Consider the following 20,721-nt stretch of genomic DNA (forward strand, 5'->3'; position numbering starts at 1 on the left):
TGATTTCGGATGGAGGCAGGCTGGAGACTTTGCCTGTCTGCTGCTGGTTCCTGTAAGGGACATTTTTCTGATTAAATGGCGATTCCTCTTCTATGTAGCATCCGCTTGGATCACGATGCTAATTATAACTGGAAAGGGGTGTTTTGGGAGTGTTTTCAGGAGAGGAAGAAAGAAAAAACTTAAAAAAAACCTAGATTGCTCAAAGTTTCTGCCTCTTTTGTAGGAAAGGTAAGTCAACTATGAGCAAGTATTTTAATTCTACATTAAGGGGGGAAAAACATACTTTGGAAGGCGTACGAAAAAAAGGTAAACGTTGGATCACTTGTAAAACGGAACCTCATGGAGTCTAAACAAAAATGCACCTTCGGTCAACTTTTGCTTTTTTAAATTCCTCGTTTGACTTCCCATCCCAGTGAACATGGAAATGACAGCTGCCACGAGAGGTGTAGACTCAGAGGAGTCTCGGGGAGCCTCAGAGGGTTCGGCAGTTGTATTCTGGGTTTCTTGATCTTCTCTTTCTTGGTCTCACTTTTGTCTCTTGCTATCACCAAGGAGTGTGAGTAGCCCATGGTGACCTTCTCTGAGAAGACGCCATCCAGAATCTTCACCTGTTGGGCTGCAGTGCAAGACTTGGGCTTATGGTCCCCATAGCCCAGTTCCCCGAAGGTCGGTGATGGACCCCAGCTGATGGTGCTCTCGCGTTGGTGGCCACAATGATGCTGTTCTTCCTATAAGTCAGGCTCTGGATTCTGTAGCCACAGAGGTCCTGCACTGCTTTTGGGTACGTGGTAGATTCACGGGAGGTGTTGGTGGCCTCCCAGAAAAACAGACCACCCACTTCACTGACGGCAAAGGACCAGGTGTAACCAGCATAGATCTGGGATGCCCCATGCCCAGGGAAGTCAAACAGCTTCACCAGGTGGAGGACCATCTCATCCTTCTGTTCTGCATGGCCCAGCCAGCCATAGCTACCAAAGCCCCAGGAGAAGACTCACTTCTGGGAGTCCAGGAACAGCGTGTGGTTAGTGCCACAGGCTACGTTTCACACAACTACATTTGGTACAAGCAGGATCTGTCTCGATGAAGATGGCCACTCACCGCGGAACGAGTCTGTAGTTGTACTCTATCTGCTGTGCCCAGGCGATGAACTTCCCATCCAAGTTGTGTCCCAGCTGACCATATTCATGGCACCCAAAGGAATAGAGGTTTCCTTTGCAGTCCATTATCATACTGAATTCAGCCCCACGGCCATTTTGGTAATTGGCTGGCCATTGTACATTATCTGTGCGGGGCTGGGGACGGCGTCTGTCTGGTTGCCAAGGCCCAGCTGCCCCATCTTATTCTCCCCAAACGCAAACACGGAGCCCATTTCCATCAAGGCCAAGGTGTGGTTCCGCCCATATGCTGCAGACACGATCACTTTGTAGCTGAGACCCTGATGAGTCTGGGAGATTCTACTCTCTTGGTGTCACCATGTCCCAGCTGCCCTTTCTCATTCCTCGATTTCCAAAGAATCTTTCCTGACTTTTCCTCCCATGCTTGTTAGGTGCTCTCTTTTCTGTTCCGACCATGATTTTGCCACCAGGCACCTGTGTGTTGTTAGTTTACCCAAAGCATTTTCTATTTTTTATTTCTATTTATTTTCAACATTTAGGTTCAGGGGTGCATGCGCAGGTTTATTATGTATGTATGTCACAATGTATTATTATGTATGTCACAGGGGTTTGGTGTACTAATAATTTCAGCACCCAGATAATAAGCCTAGTACTCAATGGGTGTTTTTTCTGATTCTCTCCCTCTTCCTACCTTCCACCCTCAAGTAGGCCCCAGAGTCTCTTGTTCCCCTCTTAGTATCCAAGTGTTTTCATTGTTTAGCTCCCACTTATAAGTGAGAACATGCAACCTTTGGTTTACTGTTACTGTGTTAGTTTGCTTAGGATAATGGCCTCCACCTCTATGTTGCCACAAAGGACATGACCTCATTCTTTATTATGTCTGCACAGTATTCCATGGTGTACATGTACCACATTTTGTTTATCTAGTGTACCATTGATGAGTATTTAGGTTGATTCCATGTCTTTCCTATTGTGAATAGTGCTGCAGTGAACATATGTGATATGGTTTGGGTCTGTGTCCCCGCCCAAATCTCATGTTGACTCGTAATCCCCAGTGTTTGGAGGTGGGGCCTAGTGGGCAGTGATTGGATCATGGGGATGGATTTCTCATGAATGGTTTAGCACCATCCCCTTGGTGCTGTTTGTGTGATAATGAGTGAGTTTTTATGAAATCTGTTTATTTAAAAGTGTGTAGCACCTCCCCTAACCTCTCTCTCTCTCTCTCTCTCGCTCCTGCTTCTGCCTTCTAAGACAGCTGTTCCCCCTTTGCCTTACACCATGATTGGAAATTTCCTGAGGTCTCTGCAGAAGCAGAAGCCACTATGCTTCCTGTACAGCCATGCACAGGAAGAACTTGTTCTTCCTGTGTACCTGTTCATCCTGTACAACAGAACTGGAGCCAGTTAAACCATTTTTCTTTATAAACTACCCAGTCTCAGGTATTTCTTTATAGCAGTGCAAGAACGGACTAATACAATATGCATGCGTGTATCTTTATGGCAGAACAATTTATATTCCTTTGGATATATACCCAATAATGAGATTGCTGGATTGAATGATAGTTCAATTTTAAGTTCTTTGGGGAATCTCGCCATATTGTTTTCCACAGAGGCTGAAGTAATTTACATTCCCACAGCAGTGTCTATAAGCATTCCCTTTGCTCCACAACCTCGCCAACATCTATTATTTTTTGACTTTTTAATAATATTCTGACTGGTGTAAGATGGCAGGCATCTCATTTTGATTTTGGTTTGCATTTCTCTAATGGTTAGTGATGTTGAGCATTTTTTCATATGCTCTTTGGCTGCATGTATGTCCTTTGCCCGCTTCTTAATGGGGTTATTTTTTGCTTATTAATTTGCTTAAGTTTCTTATAGATTCTAGGTATTAGACCTCTGTCAGATGTATAGTTTGCAAATATTTTCTCCCATTTTGTAGGTTGCATGTTTACTCTGTTGATAGTTTCATTTGCTCTGCAGAAGTTCTTTAGTTTAATTAGATCCCATTTGCCAATTTTTGTTTTTGTTGCAATTGCTTTTGGTGTCTTTGTTGTGAAATATTTGCCAGGTCCTATGTTCAGAATGGTATCTCCTAAGTTATCTTCCAGTGTTTTATAGTTCTGGGTTTTACATTTAAATATTTAATCCATCTTGAGTTGATTTTGTATGTTGTGTAAGGTAGGGGTTCAGTATCACTCTTCTGCATATAGCTAACCAGTTATCACAGCACCATTTATTGAATAGGGAGTCTTTTCCTCATTTCTGGTTTCGTCAAAAATTAGATGATTCGTAGGTATGCGGCATTACTTCTGGGTTCTCTGTTCTGTTCCATTGATCTGTGTGTCTGTTTTTGTACCAATACTCTGCCATTTTGGTTACTGTAGCCCTGTAGTATAGTTTGAAGTTGGGTAACGTGATGTCTCCCGCTTTGTCCTTTTTGCTTAGGATTGCCTTGGCTATTTGGGCTCTTTTGTTCTTTCCTTTTTTTGAGATGAAGTCTCACTCTGTTGCCCAGGCTGGAGTGCAGTGGTGCAATCTCAACTCACTACAACCTCTGCCTCCCAGTTCAAACGATTCTTCTGCCTCAGTCTCCTGAGTAGCTGGGATTACCAGCCTGCACCACCACGCCTGGCTAATTATTTTTGTACTTTTGGTAGAGATGGGGTTTTGCCATGTTGGCCAGGCTAGTCCTGAACTCCTGACCTCAAGTGATCCACCCACCTCGGCCTCCCAAAGTGGTGGGATTACAGGCACGAGCCACCACACCTAGCCCGAGCTCTTTTTTGAATATGAATTCAATATGAATTTTAAAATAGTTTTTCCTAATTCTGTGAAGAATGTCATTGGTAATTTGATAGGAATAGCATTGAATCCGTAAATTGCTTTGGGTAGTGTGGCCATTTTAATGATATTAGTTTTTTGTATCCATGAGCATAGAATGTTTTTCCATTTGTTTGTGTCATCTCTGATTTCTTTGAGCCATGTTTTGTAATTCTCATTGTAGAGATTTTTTTACCTCCTTGGTTACGTGTATTCCTAGGTATTTTATTCTTTTTGTGGCTATTGTGAATGGTGTTGTGCTCTTGATTTGGCTCTTGGCTTGGATGTTGTTGGTGTATAGTAACCAATCAGTAATGCTGATTTTTGTGTGTTGTTTTTGTATCCTGAAACTTTCCTGAAGTTGTTTATCAGATCAGGGAGCTTTGGGGAGAGACTAGATGTAGAATCATGTTGTCTGCAAATAGGGATAATTTGACTTCCTCTTTTCCTGTTTGGATGCTGTTTATTCTTTGTTTTGCCTGCTTGCTCTGGCCAGGATTTCCAATAATATGTTGAATAGAAGTGGTCAGAAAGGACATTCTTGTCTTGTGCTGGTTTTCAAGGGGAATGCTTCCAACTTTTGCCCATACAATATGATGTTGGATGTGGATTTGTCATAGATAGCTCTTATTTTCAAGTATATTCCTTCAATGCCTAAGTTATTGAGGGTTTTTAACATGAAGGAATGTTGAATTTTATGGGAATCCTTTTCTGCATCTATTGAGATGGTCATGTGGTTTTGTTTTTAGTTCAGTGAATGGGTTGAATCACATTTATTGATATGCATATGTTGAACCAACCTTGCATCCCAGGGATAAAGCCTGCTTGATCATGATGGATTAGCTTTTTTATGTGCTACTGGATTTGGTTTGCTAGTATTTTGTTTAGGATTTTTGCATCTGTGTTTATCAAGGATATTGGGCTGAAGCTTTCTCTTTTTGTTGTGTCTCTGCCAGCTTTTTGGTATCAAGATGATGCTGACCTCATTGAATGAGTTGTGGAGAAGTCCCTCCTCCTCAATTTTTTGAAATAGTTTCGGTAGGAATGGCACCAACTCTTCTTCTTTATAAATCTGGTAGAATTCAGCTGTGAATCCATTTGGTCTTGCACTTTTTTTGGTTGGTAGGGTTTTTATTACTAACTCAATTTTGGAACTTGTTATTGGTCTGTTCAGGAATTTAATTTCTTTCTGGTTTAGTCCTGGGAGGTTGTATGTGTCCAGGAATTTATCCACCTCTTCTAGATTTTCTAGTTTCTTTGCATAGAATTGTTTGTAGTAGTCTCTGATGGTTTTTTATATTTCTCTGGGGTCAGTGGTAATGTACCCTTTGTCATTTCTTTTTTTTTGAGATGGAGTCTCGCTCTGTCGCCAGACTGGAGTGCAGTGGCATGGTCTCGGCTCACTGCAACCTCTGCCTCCCAGGTTCAAGCGATTCCCCTGCCTCAGCCTCCTGAGTAGCTGGGACTACAGGCACATACCACCACACCCCGCTAATTTTTCATATTTTAGTAGAGACAGGGTTTCACCATGTTGACCAGGATGGTGTTGATCTCCTGGCTTCGTGATCCACCCATCTCAGCCTCCCAAAGTGCTGGGCTTACAGGCATGAGCCACCGCACCTGGCCCCCTAAAGGGGGGTTCTCCTCTCTTATTTTCTTTATTAGTCTAGCTAGTTGTCTGTCTTATTAATTTTTTCAAATAACCAGCTCCTGGGTTTGTTGATTTTTTATATGGTTTTTAATGTCTCAATTTCTTTCAATTCAGCTCTGATTTTGGTTATTTCATGTCTTCTAGCTTTGGGGCTGTTTTGCTCTTGCTTCTCTAGTTCTTCTAGTTTTGATTTAGGTTGTTAATTGGGGCTCTTTCTAAGTTTTTGATGTGGGCGTCTAGTGCTATAAACCACCTTCTTAACACTGCGTTAGCTATGTCCTGACAGATTCTGGTATGTTGTATCTTTGTTCTCATTAGTTTCAAATAATTTCTTGTTTTCTTCCTTAATTTCATTACTAACCCAAAAGTCATTCCGTAGGTGCCATATGGCAATAGGAAGTTGTTTTTGGGTGGAGAGTTCTGTAGATGTATATTAGGTCCATTTGGTCAAGTGTTGAGTCCAGGTCTTAAGTGTCTTTGTTAATTGTCTGCCTCAGTGGTCTCTCTAATACTGTCAGTAGGGTGTTGAAATCTACCACTATTATTATGTGGGAATGTTAGTCTCATCATAGGTTTTTCGTTTTTTGTTTTTTTGAGGTAGAGTCTTACTCTGTTGCCCAGGCTAGAGTGTAGTGGCGCAATCTCGGCTCACTGCAAGCTCCGCCTCCTGGGTTCATGCCATTCTCCTGCCTTAGCCTCCCAAGTAGCTGGGACTACAGGTGCCCACAACCACGCCTGGCTAATTTTTTGTATTTTTAGTCGAGATGGAGTTTCACTATGTTAGCCAGGATAGTCTCAATCTCCTGACCTCGTGATCCGCCTGCCTCGGCCTCCCAAAGTGCTGGGATTACAGGTGTTGATCATAGGTCTTTAAGAACTTCCTTTATGAATTTGGGTGCTCCTGTGTTGGGTATATATACATTTAGGATAGTTAGGTCTTCTTGTTAAATTGAACTCTTTACCATTGTGTAACACCCTTTATCTTTTTTATCTTGTTGAGTTAAAGTCCGTTTTCTCTTAGATTAGGATTACAACTCCTGCTACTTTTTGTTTTCCATTTGCTTGGTAGATTTTTCTGTATTCCTTTATTTTGAGCCTGTGGATGTCATTGCATGTGAGATGGGTCTCTTGAATACCATTGGGTTCTCTTTATCCAGCTTACCACTCTGTGCCTTTTAATGGGGTATTTAGCCCAATTACGTTCAAGGTTAGTATCGATATGTGCAAATTTGAACTTGTGATGTTATTAGCTGTTTATTCAGATTTGTTTGTGTGGTTGCTTCATAGTGTCACTGGTCTATGTTCTTTAGTATGTTTTTGTAGTGGCCAGTAAGTCTTTTCTTTCAATATTTGGTGCTCCTTTCAGAACCTCTGGTAAGGCAGTTCTGGTGGTAATGAATTCCCTCAGCATTTGCTTGTTGGAAATGGATCTCATTTCTCCTTTACTTATGAAGCTTAGTTTGGCTGGATATGAAATTCTTGGTTAGACTTTTTTTTTTTTTCTTAAAGAATGCTGAATATAGGGCCCCAATCTCTTCTGGCTTGCAGGGTTTCTGTTGAAAGATCTGCTGCTAGCCTGATGGGGTTCCCTTTGTAGGTGACCTGCCCTTTCTCTCTAACTGCCTTTAACATTTTGACCTTGGAGAATCTGATGATTATATGTCTTGGGGATGGTCTTCTTGTGTAATGTCTTGCAGGTGTTTTCTCCCTGCAGCATTTTCAAGTAACACCTGCCCTTTTCCAGCCTTAGTTCTGAGTTAGGTGAAAGGGAGAAGTACTTTGCATTAGTCCTACAGGCAACCGTCAGACACGTTAGAACAGATGCACACAATAATTTACGAATAAGACATGCCCTGCTCCCTCTGGAACCAAGGACCAGAGTCTCACATTGGGAATGTGGCTGCAACTGAGCCATGACAGGGATAGGGCAAAGGCAAGTAAAAACACCAGACAGTTTTCCTTCTGTTTTCAAGTGGCCTTTTTCTTTATTCAGCATTCACTTGCTTGTTTTAAACTTTAGACTATTTTCAGAGCTTTGAGAAAGTTGGTTCTGACAGTTTCTGTGTTTTTTTTTGAGACAGAGTCTCAGAGTCCCCCAGGCGGAGTGCAGTGGTGCGATCTTGGCTCACTGCAACCTCTGCCTCCCAGGTTCAAGCAATTCTCCTGCCTCAGCCTCCCAAGTAGCTGGGATTACAGGCACATACTGTCATGCCCGGCTGTTTTTTGTATTTTAGTAGAGATGGGGTTTCACTGTGTTGCCCAGGCTGGTCGTGAACACCTGAGCTCAGGCAATCCTCCTGCCTCGGCCTCCCAAAGGGCTGGGATTATAGGCGTGAGCCACTGTGCCCGGCCTCTGCATGTTTTTTGTATGTTTCTGTGGAAGGATGAGGGCTTGGAATTGCCTGTCCCACCATTTTTCCCTGCTTTGATGATTTTTATATGAATCACTATGCTAGTGGTTGTAAAATGATGATTTTATATTTCTGCAATGTCTTCTATACTTATTAGTTGGCATTCTATTTAAGAGTTTTATTTCCTGTTTATTTTGTTCATACTGATATGATTCAGATATTTTAACAGCATATTTTAAAATATGACTTATTGAGGTATAATGTATAGACAATAAAATTCACACCCTGAGTGCTCAGGTTGGTGACTTTGCTGAGTGTAACATGTCACAACCATATAATAACCACCTTAGTCAAGATACAGAGCATGTTCCTCTTCCCAAAGAGTTCTCTTATGCCCCTTTGCAAAGGCTTTTTTAAAACTTTTTTTATTTGTAAATTACAGATTTACAGGAAGTTGTAAGGATAGTAGAGAGAGAGCCCATGTATCCTTCATTATATTTCCCTCAGAGGTTAAATCTTGTGTAAATATCATACAATATCAAAACCACAAAATTGACATTGGTACAATGTATATGTGTAGTTCTGTGTCAATTTATTACTTGTAAATTCCTGGAACCAGGACTTCGTGCTCCCCACTAGGCCTCTCTTTGGTGCCACCCTGGCTGGGATGGGGAAGGGTACCTGCTTACTGCTCCCCAAGTGATCTCCACCAACAGGGAAGGCCTCACCACACTTCGGTGGTAGTCAGAAATCCACCCACCTCACTCTTCTCTGACACCGTGGCAAGGAAGGTGGGTTGAGGCATCTTGTTTTGTGAAGGTGGAAGTCCAGGGTCTCCAGTTGGCCTTTGCTGGTGGGGGTGGCAGTGCAGCTATTTCTGTGGTGTTAGGCTGGAGCAGTGTAGTTATTATCTAAACATTTTACTGTCTAAAAGTTGCTTGTCTTGCTAAGCTGCTGCTTTCCTGGTCCTTTGGCTAGAAAGAGCTGGCTTTTCTGGGCGGTGGGGGGGGGGGGGCTTTCCTGGTTTATTCCTATTGGCATCTCCTCCAGCACCCAGTCTGAGATAATGAGACAAGAAGAAAACTCAGGGAACCCACTGCCGTGTCGTTCTGGGTCCCGAGACCCCTAGCCACACTGCCTTCTTCTATCCACTTTTCAGAACCTTTTTATATCTGCTTTGTGTATGTAATGTCCAGGGTTTTTAGCTGTATTTGCAGAGGCAATAAGAAGTGAATCTACTCTTGCAGTGTCTTATTTTTTGACTTAAATTTTAAAGATTTGGTTCACATTATCATCACATTTTCCTCCATAAGACAGTAATACCAGTTTATGTTCCCACCAGCAGTGTCTGAGAGTGCCTGTGGCCAACACTGAGTGCTAGCGTCCTTTTCCATCTTGTTGATCTGACAGGCAGAAATGTGTGTCAGTGGTATTAATTTTTGTTTCTTTGGTTTCAAGTAGAGATTGAATATTTTTCGTATATTTATGGGCCTGATTTTTCCCTCTCTTGTGAATTGCCTCTTCATGTCCCGAGAGAGAGAGAATTTAAAATAGAAAGTGAGGAGTAATACGTTGCTGTATCAGTTAAGGCCCAACCAGGAGAAACTACAGCAATTATTGGAGCAGAGAATTTCATATCAAGTCAGTAACTAGGTACAAGGTTGTTAACTAGGTTATTGAAAGGGTAAAAAGGGAACATTAAAGTATTATGGAGGTAGCAACCACAAGAAGCAGCTACCACCAGTTGTAGGGCTGAAGAATCAAAGGGAAGATGTTGCAGTTACTAAAACTCTAGAGGTTAAGGAAAGTCCCCATGTAACTCAGAGCTTCATGGAGGGGCACCTCTTGGCTGGGGCTTTTATCTTCAAGGGTGGGATATGATGAAGTTGCTTCTGCGGATTTTGGAAAAACTGCAGGCTGGAATCAGCGGCTGCTCCAGGGCAGAACTGATCTGGTAAAGGAGCCCTGCTGGGGTGGTGTTCCTCAGAACAAGAAGGGAGAGGAAGCAGACAGGGCACAGGTGCAGATTTCCTGTGGCTTTCCTGAGACCCTCATGAAGCCACATGGCCAAGCGGGAGTGGGATTTGCCGAGTGCCAGCCAGGCCCCGCAGTGTGGAAGACCAATGTGGAAGGTGAGCTGGGATCTGAAGTGCAAGAACATGATGATCAGCTCAGCTACCATTCCCTTAGGAGGTGTTGCCTTGGGGTGAATGTGGAGTGGGAAACATGAATTGGCTGTGCCTCTGGTTGTCTTGGGTCTTCTTTAATAGTTTCTCCTTTAATAGTTTGAACATCTTGCTACAGTGCGTTTTAGTGTGAACATTGTTTTTGGTACAACATGGCTCCTAAATTATATTTTGCATACGGATGCTATCCCGGGTACTCTATGTCACTACCTTTGTAGTATCATACAGAATTGGATATGAAGTTGTATACATGTACTTCACAGGGGAGACAGGGTTTTTCAAGAGTAGTTCTGATTATGTCTGATGCTCTCTTTACTTTAGATCCTAATCCGCCTCGCATTCTCTCAGCTTAGTAAAGTGAGGCTTCAGTTCTATTCCAGTCAAGCTAGAGACCACCATCGGTGACCGCTCCTGCACACATTCCTCTTCTGACTTCCCTGTTTGTTTGTCCTGTTTGAATTGATTCTGAATTCCTAAGGATTGGGATCATATTTATCTTATGCATAGGACCTTGAGGTCACTTAGTAGTTGCTCAACAAATATTTGTCAAATATTGATAGCAACAACAGCAATCATATTTACTTTACATAGAATCACTTAATTCTCATATCAGCTCTGAGTAGTTGTTACCATATTCAATTCTGAGGTGAATTTTTTTCTTATTGTAACATCTTTGAGTTAGGGATACATTTTATAACCAGTGACATAACATCATTTTTTTTCTTAGTGGTAATGGAATAATGGTTCATGTTATAATCGATGGTGTCTTAGATTCAATTAAATATGGTGTTATTCCCACTTTATAGGAAACTGGGGCACAAAGAGGCAAAGTGACTTGCCCTAGGCCACACTGCTAGAGAGCGCCAGAGCTGTGGGTGAAAGTCTGGCCTCTAGTTTGACGGTCTTCGTCTTCACCGTTGCCTCCCTGCCTCTCCATGCCTTTGAGCCAGCCCACCTGTCTCAGTCTGTTCCACCTTCTGTGTCTGGCTCAGACTTCACCTGCCATACCAGCCATTCTCGTCCCATGCTACTCTGCCAGTCAGCTGTCATTTCTTCTCCCCTCCCTTGAAACCCATAGCATTTCTTTTTGATACTTATTTTACCTGGTTTTCTATGTTTTTATTTAATGGATTTGCCTTTTCCAAGTTATTCAGACTTCAAATCAGCTTGTAAGGTAGAAATCATACACAGTCAAAACTACCCAGGCGTACATTTTAGGAAGACTGGTTAGGTTTGGGTTTGCAGTTCAGTACACTCAGTTTTTTCTTCTACATTAGGCAAATCACTCTTTCAGCATCAGATCAGCCCCAGATCATTAGTTACCAAATCAATAGTTATTTCAGCACCAAATCAGAACCACATGAAGTAGTCGCTTGTGTTTTGGAGCCATGTTACAGGAAAAATCCTAATCTTCAACACTGGATGAGCTTGTTAAGTGTAACAGGATACCCTCTAGGAGACACATAGAAATGAGGCAGACTGCAGGAGGCACTTCTTCTGCTTAGAAAGCGCTGCCACACTGCATACTTCCCACTCTGGGGCTCAGCCTGCATTGGCATAGGTGGCAGCAGGCACGATGAGCTCCTTTCCAAGGCATTTGCTCATTGAGAGGAATGGCAATTGTTCTCCATTTTCAAAACTTAAAGAAAACTGGTTTTATTTTAACAGCTGTATTAAGATATAATTCACTTACCATATAATTATCCCATTCAAAGTATCTAACTCAGTTATTTTAAGTATATTCATAGAGTTGTGCAACCATCACCACAATCAATTTTAGAACAGTTTTGTCACTCCCAAAAGAAACTCTCTACCGATTAGCAGTAACTCCCTATTTTCCACAACCCTTAGTCCCAGGCAACATCTAATCAACTTTGTCTCTATGGATTTTTGCATGTACTGAACATGCCATATAAATGGAATCATAGAATATGTGGTCTTTGTGACTAGCTTCTCGTGTAGCATAATGTGTTCAAGATTCATCTATGCTGTAGCATGTATTAGTACTTCATTTCCTTCTATTGCCAATATTCCATTGTATGGCTGTATCACATTTTATATATCTGTTAACCATTTGATGGATATTTGGGCTGTTCCCACTTTTTTAGCTACTATGAATAGTGCTGCTGTAAACATTTGTCTACGAGTTTTTCTGTGGACATGTTTTTATTTCTGTTGGTTATATACTTTGTAGTGGAATGGTTGAATCAAATAGTAACTGTTTAACTTTCTGAGGAATGTTTGTACTGTTTTCCAAAGTGGCTGCCTGCACCGCTTTACATTCGCACTAGTCCACCTGTGTCTGAGCAGATGGTGGCTTCCCCACAGTTCTGTGGCCTTTTCCCTCGTGGTCACAAGGCATCCAGTCCTCACATCAGCACCTCAAGCAGGAAAGACACTTCTCCAGCCACTTCTGCACATGTCTCATTGGCTAGAGCTGAGACCTGTGACCATCTCAGACCCACCACCGTAAAGGAGAGTAGGATTACCGTGGTTGCACTAGATTGGGGACAACTTCCCCTGAGGCTGCCAGAAGAGCCTACCTTTCCTGAGATCAGAGGCATGAAGTAAATGCCTACAAAACTATGGCTTCATTTGCATGAAGGAAGGTAGCAGCTTTAGAGGGGAGCGGCTGCTAGGGGGCCAGTGAACAGTGTGTACCCCAGGATCTTTACAGTCAAGACAGTGGAAGAGGCCAAGACAGACATATATGCATGAGACCTCTGTAGGTCTCAGACCAGCAGGGCCATTTCTAGCACAAGAGCTAGAAGCAGTAACACTCTGATTTGGCCTGAGGCAGTGGTAGCATTGAAGTGACAATGTTCATTCTTGCCTGGTTTCATGAAGTAGAACTAGATCCCTGAAGTTTTTTCTTTAAGGGATTTTCCCCTGGAAGTGCATCCTCTAGGAGAACACTTAGTTGCAATCTGCTTGTTAGAAGACAGAGATGCATCTGCTAGCCTCCTGCCTTGTGTGTGGTTTTGGAGTCCAGTTAAGCAGCTGGGCATCAGCCAAGGGATCAGGACTGGAGCAAGGGCTGCCTTGAGTCTGTAGAAAGATGCTGATCTGGAGAAGATGCTGCTGGCAGACCTGCTTTCAGAGCCAGATGTCAGTGTCCTGTGCCCATGCTGTGAGGCCTGCATTCTCCCCGTACCCAACTCATTTCATCCATCTGCCTTTCATTCTTGCTCTTCCCTCCTTCTTTACCCTTGTCTCTCTCAACTTCATTTTCCCACTCTCTTTTTTAGCCTCTTGGAGCTGAGATCCAGAGGCCCAAAGTCTTTTTCTTTTCTTGCAGCAAACAGTATTAGGAAGCCCTTGTCTTTACCAGCAGTGAAGGGGAAAAGCCTCTGCTTGGAGGGTGGAGATTAGGGGAGGGTCTGGGAGTGTCACAGGAGAAATGAGAAACAGATGTAAGATCTGTGGCTGAGCCCAGTCAGAGGAGTTGGCGAGTGGGGAGAGGGAAAAGGAGGCTGGAATTTGGTGGTGGTAGTCATTCGTGTGTTTAATACTTTTGTGGCTTTACTGGTGTTTGTGAAGCAAACGGCTCCCAGCAAGGCAGTGAACAACAAGCCAATGATTAATTGCCCTTTTTAAATTGTAATTATGTCACTCACCAGAACCTGTGAACATTAATTCTCGATTTACAGAGTGAGTAATTGAATAATGAAGGGGCTGCCTGTTTGTTGTGCTGTATTCTTACTCTTGCATTTCTACAGTGCCAGGCCCTTCTGTCTCTCCTACTCTTTGGATGTTGCCCACTTCCCTGTTGGTTTTAGCGCCTGTTCTGGCCTCTGACTGCGAGCTGTCTGACATGACATTTCATTGATGGTGAGTAAGGCCCAGAGCGATGTCATATGCTCTAGAGAAAGGGAGGCTAGCCGTTTCTGTTTCCAATCCAATGCTGCCTTTCATTAAATTTCTTCAACGAAAGCCTGCTCTGCCTAACTCAAGCAAAATAATGTGAATTTACTACAAGGATGCAGGGAAGCTCACAGAAGCAAAGGGAAAGTTGAAGAAGCAGGCCTTAGAAGAAGAGAGCTAGACCCAGGGTCCAGGGTGGGGGCACCAGTAGGCAGGTCCTCCCTGCAGGCACCACTCTAGAATGAATCAGCTCCAGCATTTCCAGTCTGCCATTTCACGCTTGATTGCTTCAAATTCCTGAGCAAGTCACACCCTTGGCAGTGGCCGGTGGAGCACTTTGACTGTCTTGCCAGGAATCAGGAATGCACACATTGTGGGAGGGAACAGTCATTCCTCCCTCCACCCCCAAAACACACATAATCAACAGGCTATTACCAGAAGGGGGAATGGATGCTGAGCAGGCAGATGATTTTTGTATATGGTGTAAGGTAGGGGTTCAGTATCAATCTTCTGCATATGGCTGGTCAGTTAGTCCAGTACCATTTATTGAATAGGGAGTCATTTCCCCATTGATTATTAACTATAGTCACCATTCTATACATTAGATATCCAGAACTAAATTCATCTTATGTGTGAAAGTTTGTACTCTTTGACGTACCTCTCCCCTACCCCATAACCTTTGGCAACCACGCTTTGTTTCTCTAAGTTCTACATGTAAGTGAGATCATGTAGTATTTGTCTTTCTGAAATATGCTTATTTCACCTAGCATAATGTCATATGATCATGTCAATAGCTGCGGAAAGCATTTGACAAAATTCAACATCCTTTCATGATAAAAATTGTCAGCTTTCAGTATAGAAGAAATGTTCCTTAGTATACAAAGGCTACGTATGACAAGCCCACAGCTAATGTTATACTGAATGGTGAAAGACTGAAAGCTTTTTCTGTAAGATCAGAAACAAGGGTGCCCACTCTTGCCACTTCTATTCAATATAGGACTCAAAGTTCTAGCCAGAGCAGTTAGGCAAGAAAATGAAATAGAAAGCATCCAAATCAGAAAAGAAGAAGTTAATTGTCTCTGTTTGCAAATGAAGTGGTCTTATATATAGAAGTTCCTAAAAACTTCATGAAAAAACTGTTAGAAGTGTAAAGTTGCAGGAAACAATATCAACATGGAAATATCAATTGCATTTCTATATACTAATAATGACCTACCTGAAAAAGAAATTAAGAAAACAATCCCATTTACATAGCATCAACTTTAGGTTTTGAGATGTTTTTCCATTAGTGAGGCTACTTGTTTTGGAGCCTCAGAGGCCTTTTTGATCAGCAGCTGTGATCTGTAAGGTAGAGGACTGCATGAGAGGTGCAGCAGCTTGGGGCCATGATCAGGCATGCAGGCCTGCCATTTTATGTGGTGGCAGGGGGGCCTGGTAAACACTGGGATTAAATTCATGAGATTGTCCTTGTTAAGGAACTTGGATCAGAAAGAGATAAGTAATTCAATACTTTTGGGGGAGGGTTAAGAGGGCACTCTTAATGTGAATAGGGGAGAATCTGTTTGAACCTTTTTTTATATCCCTGCCGCACTCATTTTTCTATTGACCTGTCCTGGGAGACACTATGCCTTGTACATGGAGAACTCTTGACAGCTGCCTGCAGGTAGCTTTCTGTGATAGTTAGTGGATGTGCTTGCCACAAATAGGATGGGCAGGAATCTATTTCACACCCCCCACTGCCTCTTGGTTTTCTGTTCCCCAGTGGTGCCCATCTTTATTCTCCATAAGAAACCCAGGCTTCTAACAACATCTTGAACAACAAAAGTTCTCTCTGACCATAGTTCCACTGCTTTGCTCTTCCTGCTCTCTTTCCTATTGAACTTTCTCTTTCCTTTCAATGCATTCTGAAAACTTCCCTGTTCTCTCAGCCCAGCAGCCTCTTCCTCTTTCCTTTGTCTTCCTACCCAGGGCAGACCCCCTTGTCAGTCATTGTGGATTTCACTCTCCTCCCGCTAGCACTCATTATACATAATATCTGCCCCCACTGCCTTGCTGCTGCTTTTTGCCCCCAAACTGTGGAATGTGGCTGGAGAAAGCTTTGGTGCTAATTTGCAGACTACTTGGTGTACTTCACACAGAACTGCCCAGCCTCGGTGCTGCTCAGCAGCAGCACCGTCCCACCCTCACTCATGCCCCATATAATTTTCTCACAGAAACTTTTCACACATTTCCCTGTTCAGGCATCCCCCAGTGTCAGCAGATACCACTGCCTCTCAGTTCATGGAAGAAAAAAGGGGCCAAATAATCCGACCCCTCCTCCCCCAGTTTCACCCTTTCACATTAGTGTCTGTCTCTTCACTCACTATTTTCCTTTCGTACTTGTGATCCTCACTGGATTTTGAGAGGTTTTTCTTGGACCTTTATATATCAATTGTCATTCCTTTTGCTTATATTTTTCATTTTCCCCTCTCTATTGATTCCTTTTCCTTAGCTTATGTATTTTCCCAGGATTCTCAAAGTACTTTATGTATTTATTTTTTTTCCTGCCTCCAGTGGTTTAGAAGCTGTATTCTTCTATTCTTCTTGTGATTATACTTACATATTTACAAAGGTGTTTAATTCCCATGTTTTCTTCACCCAGTTTTTCTCCAGTAATGTCATCTTGCACAACTTGCACAGCCATAGTACAGAGTTTCTCAGCCGCAGCTCTGTTGACATTTTGGGTTGGATGCTTCTTTGTTGTGTGGCTGGCGGGTGGTGACTGTCCTTTGCATTATAGAAAGTTTAGCAGAATCCCTGGCCTCTACTCACTAGAAACCAATAACACTCTTCTAGGTGTGCCAACCAAAACAATCTCCAGATGTTTCCAAATCTCCTGTAGGCAGCAAAATCACCCTGATGGGGGGTAGGGGCGGGGGAGAAAAATCACCCTAGTTGGAAACTACTCTGTGTTAGTTTTCTATTACTGCTGTAACAGATTACCAGTTGGTGGCTTAAAACACATGAACATTTTATCTTCTAGCTCTCAGAAATGTGACAGTCACTCTAGCTCCCATAGGCAAGGGAGGGCATAACACAATCGTGTGAATAAAAGAAGGGGATCTTTGGGAGCTGCTTGTCACTAATGCTGTACGTTTCCCTCTAAGCTATGCTTTAGCTACAGCTCATAGTTTTTTTTTGTTTCTTTGTAAAATTTACATAATATAAAAAACCGTCTTAAACATTTTAAAGTATACAATTAACTAGCATTAAGTACACTCACCATGTTTTACAGCCATATCACTATGCATTTCCAGATTTTTTCATGATCCTAAACTCTGTATCCATTAAATAATAACTGTCCCCAATTAAATAATAAATGTCCCCATTTTTCCTCCCCCCATCCCGTGGTAACTTTCACTTTCTGTTTCTTTTCTTTTCTTTTTTTTTTTTTGAGACAGAGTTTTGCTCTTGTTGCCTGGGCTGGAGTGCAGTGGCACGATCTTGGCTCACTGCAACCTCCACCTCCTGGGTTCAAGCAATTCTCCTGCCTCAGCCTCCCAAGTAGCTGGAATTACAGGTGTAGGCCACCATGCCCAGCTAAGTTTCTGTATTTTTAGTAGACCATGTTGGCCAGGCTGGTCTCTAACTCCTGACTGCAGGTGATCCACCCGCCTTGGCCTCCCAAAGTGCTGGGATTATAGGTGTGAGCCACCATGCCAGCCTCTACTTTCTGTTTCTATCAGTTTGCATATTCTAGTTACTTCATATAAGTAGAATTATATAGTATTTGTCCATCTTTGGCTTATTTCACTAAGTATAACATTTTCAGGGTTCATCCATGTTATAACACAGATCAGAATTCCCTTCCTTTTGAAGGCTGAGTAATATTCCATTGTGTATATATACTAGTTTGTTTATCCATTCATCCGTTGATGGACACTTGGGTTGCTTCTACCTTTTGGCTGTTGTGAATGATGCTGTTGTGAATGTTGGTGTACCAATATCTGTTCAAGTTCCTGCTTTCAGTTGAATATATACGTAGAAATCCATTATATGGTAGTTCTATATTAAACCTTTTGAGGAAACACCAAACTGTTTTCCGTAGCACTGCACCATTTTATATTTCCACCTGCCATGCACAGCGGTGCCAGTTTCTCCATGCAGCCTACAGACTTTTGATGTTTTATTATTTTATTTTCATTCAGTTCACTATTAAAATACATCTTTTACATTTTTCTTTGAGAAATGAGACCTCCTCTTTGACCCATGATTTGTTTAGAACTGTATTGTTTAATGTTCCAGTTTCTGGAGAGCTCTCTTATTTTTCTTCTGATTTTTAATTTAATACTTTGTGATCAGATAACATTTTAACAATTTCAATTAATTTGAATTTTTAATGTTCATTTTATGAGCTACGAAATGGTCTGTCTTGGTGAATGCTTCATGTATATTTGAAACTAATGTTTATTGTTATGTGAAGTGTTCTGTAAATGTCAGATTCAATTTTTTATAGTGGTTGTTCAGTTCTTCTGTATTCTTGTTAATTTTCTGTCTAGTGGTTGTCTCAATTTCTGAGAGTTGTGTCGAAGTCCTCAACTATAATTGTAGATTTGCCTACTTCTCTCTTCAGTTGTATTACATTTGTTCTGTGTATTTTGGAGCTCTGTTGTTTGGTGCATACACATTAAGATTGTTATGTTTTGGCAAGGAATTGATCCTTTTATCATTATGTAAAGTTTCACTTTTTCTCTGGTTATGTTCTTGGCTTTAAAATCTTCTTTGTCTGGTATTAATATGGCCCATCCAGCTTTCTTTTCATTAGTATTCACATAGTATATCTTTTTCATACTTTATTCTACCTACATAAATTTGCTTGCTAGCGTATAATTGGGTCTTTTTAAAAAAAATCCATTATAACAATCTCTTAATTGGTATGTTTACACCATTTATATTTAATGTTATTAATGATATGTTAGGATTCAAGTTTGCCATTTTACTTTTTGTTTTCTGTATGCTTCTAATGTTTTTTATTCCTTTGTTTCTCCTTTCCAGTCTTCCTGTGGGTTACTTGAACATGTTGTAGTATTTTGTTTTAATTAATCAGAAGTGTTTTGAAATATTCTCTTTGCTTTGCTTTTTAGTGAGTACTGTATGGATCGTGATATACCTACCTATCTCAGTCTACTGTATCAACATTTTACCACTCCAAGTGGAATATAGAAACCTTACCACCAATTACATCCCTTTACCCTCCCCCAATAATGATGTGAGGTTGTCTTAAATATTACCTATGTATATATTGAGAACCACATCAGACAGTGACACAATTTGTTGCTTTCAAATGTCAAACATAATTTTTAAAACTCAAGAGAAGCATTGCGTATTGTATTTACACTTTCCATTGTTCTTTCTTCATTCCAAACGTGTTCTAAGTTTGTTCATTCATTTGTCCCTCCTTCCTTCCTTTCTGCCTTTTTAAAATTTTTTTTGTTTCTATCTGAAGAACTTCTTTTAACAATTAGAGCAGTTCTCCTGGGAACAGATAGATTCTTTTCATTTTCCTTCACTAAGTCTTTACTTTTCTTTCTGATCCCTGAAAGATATTTTTACCAGGTACAGACTGTTGGGTTAACAATTGCTTTCCTTCAGATTGTGAAAAATATTCTGCCACCTTCTTCTGGCCTCCATGGTTTCTGTTGAGAAATTCACTGTCATTTGCATCATTCTCCCATAGGTAACGTGTCATTCGTCTCTTGTACTTTCAAGGTATTTTCTTTGTCTATATTCTTCAAAAATTTGATTATGATTTATTTGTCTGGGAGTAGATTTCTTTGGGTTTATTCTATGTGGGGTTTGCTCAGCTTCTTGACTCTACAGGGTTTTCTTTCATGAACTTTGAGAAATTTTCAATCATTATTTCTGGAAGTATTTTTTCTGTATCTTACTTTTCTCCTTTCCTCTAGGACTGTGATGGTTCTTTGCATTTTGTTTTGCCCCCATATTTTTGTTCCAAACTATGATTTTTAAAAGTATAGTTTATAGATATATGTATATACATACATATATGTTTATATATATTTACATTTATTTGTATAAGTTTACAGTATCCATTAAGTAATTCCATTTTTATATCTCTATTTCTTATTTTTTAAATTGGGTTCATTTCCTATTTTGCTGGAGTGTTTTCTCCAGTAATCCTTTCAGAAAAAGTTTGAATCTTGTAAACTTTATTTTTTCACATCTAAAAATGTCTTTCATTTTCCAGCTGGTATATAAAACTTCTAGGACTTCTACGGCAAAATAATTTTAACTTGGTACTTTGAAAATATTCTCCTACTGTTTTCTGGTATCTGGTATTGCCAGCTCTTTCCCCTTTCTGCTATTGTTGGACTTCTTACAATAGTATCATATTAGTTGTGTTCACCTCTGATGTCCCTGCTACAGTGTCTTGAAATGAGGGACAGTGTCTACTAAACTTTGTAGATGCAGTCCCTAGGACAATGCTCAGTAAACTACATCAGCAAACATTTGTTACCTTGGATTGAAATGTGGGAAACTGAGCTATATCTGGAGAGCCACGTCAATGATTTGGTCCTCTGGTCTTGCTTATTGTTGATACAATTTTTTTTTTTGAGTGAAAATATTCTCCTAGCCGTTTTTAGCTACAAAGAGGTATGCCTTTCCTGAGGGGCTGCAGGTTGCAGTGTTGTGAGAATGGGGAGTGTAGTTCATTCTGAGAGTATGTGTGGCCTT

General features: G+C 41.3%; 1 protein-coding gene and 1 pseudogene across 6 annotated transcripts in view; one reads left to right on the forward strand and one right to left on the reverse strand.

The window, feature by feature from the left end:
• The window catches only part of CHCHD6 (coiled-coil-helix-coiled-coil-helix domain containing 6), a 242,208-nt gene that overhangs the window by 61,893 nt on the left and 159,594 nt on the right, over nt 1-20,721 (forward strand). The gene's annotated exons all lie outside the window — the stretch shown is intronic.
• On the reverse strand, nt 473-16,177 carry LOC108528184 (protein RCC2-like; annotated as a pseudogene).

This window comes from Rhinopithecus bieti, unplaced genomic scaffold (genome assembly GCF_001698545.2).
Source record: "Rhinopithecus bieti isolate Rb0 unplaced genomic scaffold, ASM169854v2 scaffold_5333, whole genome shotgun sequence".
NCBI lineage: Eukaryota > Metazoa > Chordata > Mammalia > Primates > Cercopithecidae > Rhinopithecus > Rhinopithecus bieti.